This window comes from Petaurus breviceps, unplaced genomic scaffold (genome assembly GCF_028583685.1).
Source record: "Petaurus breviceps papuanus isolate PSGF00001 unplaced genomic scaffold, PetGlider_PUasm1.0 87421, whole genome shotgun sequence".
NCBI classification, from domain to species: domain Eukaryota; kingdom Metazoa; phylum Chordata; class Mammalia; order Diprotodontia; family Petauridae; genus Petaurus; species Petaurus breviceps.
Window position 1 is genome coordinate 1 of NW_027186834.1, and position 6,037 is coordinate 6,037.

The window sequence follows — 6,037 nt, forward strand, 5'->3', positions numbered from 1 at the left end:
CCCACATGGAACAGAGTTAAATCATAGGACACTCAAAGGCCTTGCACATTTTAATCCTTCAATGTGACTTAAATGAAAAAAAATCATAATAATCTTGAGTTTACTTGAGTTGATTGTTGCCAACAAAATATGCCTTTGTCATGAAAGATGTCCAACTAGAAAGGGGATTCCCTAAAAATGGTGACGTCCTCCAAATGCTCCTGTTTCTGGATGAAATCGTGCAGATTGCATCAAAACCTGGAATATTTGTAGTCATAGAGAACCAAAATCAAAGGGAAAAAAACAAGTAGATAAAAATTGTCCACTATATAGACAACAATATGGAGCTAGATGAATTGTCAGGCCATAGATCTGGTCCATCGGTGTACATCAATCTCTGATGAGCACTGAAGATGCATAATGAACCAGATCTAGAATGGAAGAGAAAGAGGAATAGGCTCAATTTTGGAAATTACAGTCTTTTAATAAGCCCAATTATTTTCCTGAGTCAGAGACCATTTTCTTAACACTAGTATTCTGATGATGCATATGGCTATGAATTACAGAATATAACAGTGTTCCAAAAATATCAAAGCTAGGGGTCACTCAGGAATCATGGGAAAAAAATTATGGTGTGAATAGTACAATACCAAGAAAGAATTACACAGAAGTGACACAATGGGTATATTTTACCATGAGAAGGAGGTAAGCCAGTGTGATCCAAAAAGTCTCTGTGAGATCCATAAAATTTATATGGTGTAAATAGGCTACCTCCACTCCAGACATAGCCTCATCTTCTTCCAGGTACTCCATCTGATTTATTTTCTGGAATCTTCAATATGAGGATGGATATATTAGACTCTTCCATTCTGATATTTCCATGCTCCATTATTGATAGTACAAGAGAAGAAGAAATCCCTTGGTCATTCCTCAGCATCTCCTTAACCTCTAACACCTAGGGTGGAAAAACAATCATAGTTGTCTATTAGAGATTCAGCAGCCCAGTCTCTTTCCAAAATGACTGACTGCTTCTTCATTAAGCAATCCTTGTGTAGAAGCCAGAATTTAGAGGTCACTATACCAAAGGACAGTGAGAGCTTAGTGTAGTATGAATGTACCAAACACAGAAAACAACCTTTCTCAGAATCATTAGTACCCTTCCTCCTTATTGTCATGGTCCAAAGACCATCATCCAGACCAATGACTCCACTCTGGGCACTCAGTTCTGGTTGTATCTTTGACTCTCCAGGAACGGACATACTCATATAGCCATTCCTCTGAATCCATCTACCCTTGACTCCTGCTCTTCCCCCTCATGTCCCTGGGTATCTCAAGTTTACCTCAAGTCTTGCCCTGTGTGAGGTAGATAGTAAAATACTTCCAAAGTAAAAGCCAACTGTTTTAGGTATTATTATTCAGTCTTTCTCCTCTATTAAAGCCCCCAACTCTCAAAATTACTGAAATGGACAGTCAGTCATGTAGGAAAAGTGAAGGGTACTTGATGGATGGTCTGCATGCTCAACTGATTTCTAAACAATATGGAGAAATCTAGAGGAATGGGCATATAACCTGAGGCCATGGATAGACAGACATGGAAGAAGAGGAATATATGGATTTTAGTCCTCAGTTTTGGAAGGAATGCCCACATAGAGAGATTCATAAAGTATTGAAGCAAAATCAAATTTACATAAACAATTTCAATCTTAATAAGCCAAAGACCACTAATGTGTTTCTATAACTCTGAGGACCTTGGATATCTGTTTTCTTCTATTAATCTAGTTTTTCTGCTGGGAATTTTATCTCATTAAGTACTTACAATTAATTGTAGATGAATGTAAATGTCGGTAAATAATGAATTTTTAGGCAATATCTAAAATTCAAATACAGAAACTTAGAGTACAGTAAGAGAAATAAGATATGTACAGATATAACTGAGAAATGATAAAGACAGAGATGATTATAGCTCAATATGTTGAATCGAATTCGTTTTGTGGGGAAAGGGAATCTTTTTTGTATCCCCAGAGTTTAATACAGGGCCAGACATATATCAAGTGTTTGATAAACACTTAGTATGACCTTAGAACTGTATGACCTTAGGCACTCACTTACACTCTCTGGGCCTCAGTTTCTTAACCTATAAAAAGAGAGTGTTAGATTAAATTATTTCTAAGGACTCTTGCAACCCTGAGATTCTTTGATTCTAAGAAACCCATTAAAAACCAATGGAAAAACAAAAGAAAAAGATGGGAAAGAATAAATCAAGTATGATTCCTTTGCTTACTCTTCTCCTATGAGGACAGTCACATGGCTCATCAGGGAGGCGGCCTTCACATAATTGTCCTGACTAACAAGCAGTTAAATGTGGTGAGACAAAAATGCATTTAACTTTCAACATGATCAAGAGCAGTGGGGTTCCAGCCTAATCCTGTGGTTTTAGACTAGATCAGACCAGTTTGAGAAGACTCATTCTTTCAATAGCAGCCTTGGGGTGTTTGAGCCAGCCATAAGCCACTCAGTCCTGAAAACTCCTACAAGACTGAAAGAGGGTATTCATTCCTCTGCTGCAGATTGCAACCCTTTTCATCATTTCATCATAATTTTTGTGAATTTCTCTAAAAAAAAAAATCATCCAAGTACCTCCTTCTTCAGTTTAATGACCATAGCTACACTGGTCCCTAACTAGGATCTTCTCTGGAGGTACAATATTTCTCCTATGAGTAGACTATAAGATTCTAGACTCAGAGTTTAAAAGGACCTCTTAATCCAACACTTTCATTTTATAGATTGTGAAACTGAGAGCCTGAAAGGTGAAGTGGCTTGCTCAAGGTCACACAGGTTGTAATTGTCAGTCATGATTCAAACCCAGCTCTTGTAAAGAGTGCTGGATTCCAAGCTCATCACTCCTTCCACTATGCTGCAATTTTTCTGCGTCCACAGTAACCTTGGAAGTTTGGTGCCAAACTATACGCGGGCTCACCCCCGTGTTTAAGGAGGATCTAGAATCTTTCTGTCTTTCTGGGGTCCTCAGAAACAGAAGCAAACTATATCCAACTTCTCTACCCATCTATTAGTGATATGGACACAATAACATTGTTAAGTCATCATAAGCATGTGGCTAAAGATCCATCCACATGACACCAAAGCAGGAATAATGAAAGATTTGATCAATCAGTTGGTTTTCATTCACTGATACAGAAAACAACCTTTAGAGTCAGAGGACCTGGGTTCAAATCACTGTCTGAGTAACACTGGGCAAATCACTTCTCTCTGGGCTTCAGGTTTCTCATCTGCAAAGTAAAGGATTTGGGCTAGATGTACTGAGAGGTCCCTTTCACATCTAGATCCATGAACCTATGCTCTAATGACCTCCTCTGTGCCAAGCACTCTGAAAGATACAAGGATGTACAAAATGAAATGCCTGCCCTCATGGAGCCTCCAATCTGATGAGTCAGACAACATTAACTGCATACAGTTGTTTTCTCTGTGTAATTCCTTTGACCAATTTTGACTCAATTTTTCCACAGAATGGATGGGGTGGTTGCTTGTTGTTGTTTTTACTAATTGAATGAATCAATTATTTAGCATTATATGGAAGGCATGGAGATTCTCACTGACTATGACAGCAGAGGATTGGTTCAGATAGAGTCTACCAAGCTATAAAGGGTTTGAAGCAGGTAGGTGGCTCAGGGGATAGAGTGCCAGGCCTGGAATCAGGAAGTGTCATCTTCCTGAGTTCAAATTTGGATTTACTAGCTGTGTGACCCTGGGCAAGTCACTTGACCCTGTTTGTCTCAGTTTCCTTATCTGTAAAATGAACCAGAGGTGGTTAGGTGGAACACTGAATAGAGCACTGGCTCTGGAGTCAGAAGGATCTGAGTTCAAATCTGGCCTCAGACACGTAACAGTTACTAGCCATGTGACCTTGGGCAAGTCACTTAACCCCAATTGCCCTGACTTCCCCCTTCCAAAAAGCAAAAAAAAAAAAAAGAAGAAGAAGAAGAACCAGAGAAGCAAATGACAATCCACTCCATTATGTTTGCCAATAAAACCCCAAATGGGCTCAAAAGAGGTGGACATGACTGAAACAATTGAAGAATAACAAAGAAAGACTTTGAACAGGGGCCTAGCAACAGAATATGTCTGTTGGGCATAATATCTCTGAGGGCAAGCTTAGCTAAATGGGGAGAGGCTTGTCATCAGAAATGTTCACCATTTCTTTAGCCATGGCAACCATCAAAATAGAAATGCAATGTGAAAGATATTTCAGAAACTATGTACCAGTCAGCCCATTTCTGTCTGTTTTATTCAAGAAGTATGACAGTTCTCTCAGAAGTTTGGTTTTTTTTTTTTTGCGGGGGGAGGGTTTGTTCAGTCATATCCAACTCTTTGGGACCCTATGGACCACAGCAAATCAGGCCCTTCTATCTGCCACTCTCTCTTGAAGTCTGTCCAAGTCCTTGTTCATTGTTTCTGTGACATAATCTATCTATCCCATCCTCTGCTCTCCCCTTCTTTTGCCTTCAATCTTTCCCAACATCAGGGTCTTTTCCAATGAGTCCCAACTTCTCCTTATTTGGCCAAAGGATTTAAGTTTCAATTTTACTATTTGACCTTCCTGTGAATGTAGATATGTGTAAAATCAATACTAATAAGGGTTACTGTTTTATTAATAATGATGTTCATTGAATACAAACGTCCAAAAAAAGACTGCCACTAGATGAGACACTGGGAAGCTGTACAAAACAATTTGGAAATGCAGAGTTGCTAAGTGGGGTAATATCCTGGTTTGATTCTTGATAAAGTTGTTCCTGGTACCCTGTCATTCTCTCATTATCATCTATGTAGGTCTCTTTATATGAAGTCAAGTCTACGGAGCACTGAATGAAGTAGACAGCGAGTAGATGTCAGATGAATATGACCAAGACAAAGAGTCAATGTGGATCAATTTTACTAACCACTCTTCATTTTCTGAGGGCTAAGTTATTCCATGAATTTCAAGCAATAAACCTGACCCCCAAGCAGCATTCCTGACAAACACAGGGTTGTACAGGAGAAAGTGTGCTGACTTTGGAATTACGAGATCTGGATTCAAATCCTACCTCTGACACTTACTACCTGTGACTTTTGTCAAGTCCTTTAACCCCCCTATACTTCAGTTTTCCCATCTATAAAATGAAGGGATTGGAGTAGATGGCCTCTCTCCAAGGTTTCTTCCAGCTCTAGACCCATGATCCTATCAATACTGAGTTGTGTACGTGCTTCATCATAATGCAAATAGTTGGCACATGTCAGCAGGGACCCACCCTAGACCTCCTCATCCCTGGATCCTGCTCCACCCATTATATTTCAAAAAGGGTCCTTCCCCTTTGGGATCTCAGCTTCTTTACTGTCAGTTCACCCACTCCCCCATACCTGCTGAACCTGCTTTTCACCCACACTGGGCCCTCCAAACATTCAACCTCTCCCACTTCATTAACTCACTATTGACTACCTTTGGCTCCCTACCCACTCCAGACTCTGAGACCAGTCACTTTTAATGCTGCCTTCACTATCCTAGGCTGCCATGACCACTGCCAATTTAATTCTCAACTGAGGTTTAGTCTCAATGCCCACTTTGTCCTCCTTCTCTTTGACCTCTATACATCATTAAACACAATAATAAATAAAAAAATGACATTTTGTTTTTTCTGTTACCTGACATGTAAAATGAATGGGTTGAGTTAGATGATCTCTAAGGTCTTTTCCATCTCTAATCTGTGTTCTCATGATCTAAAATATCTTCTATTCTGTCCATTCATGAGAATGTATGCCCATTCCTGCCTCCTTTCTTTTACCTTTGTTCTTCTACCCTCCCTCTTTCCCCCCATATATAGACACCCCTTGCACTTATAATGTGAAATTGGACTTCTCTCTCTCTCCTCTCTTCCTTCTACCCAATGAAACCCTGGCCCATCCATCAAGACCTCACAGAGCAATAATTGAATTCCAAGTAGCTACAGAGGCTAGGAAGAAAGGAAGGAAGGAAGGAAGGAAGGAAGGAAGGAAGGAAGGAAGGAAG

At 39.7% G+C, this 6,037-nt stretch overlaps 1 long non-coding RNA gene across 2 annotated transcripts in view; it reads right to left on the reverse strand.

The window, feature by feature from the left end:
• Positions 1-6: 6 nt before the first annotated feature.
• The window catches only part of LOC138176355 (uncharacterized), a 9,669-nt gene continuing 3,638 nt past the window's right edge, over positions 7-6,037 (reverse strand). The window contains exons 2-3 of one of the 2 annotated variants that reach the window (XR_011172221.1): positions 751-934; positions 7-410 (exon numbers count right to left, since the gene is read on the reverse strand). This is a non-coding gene — a long non-coding RNA (uncharacterized lncRNA). Of the gene's footprint in view, positions 411-672; positions 935-6,037 lie in introns of both variants that reach the window. The other variant, XR_011172220.1, reaches the window with a different exon arrangement.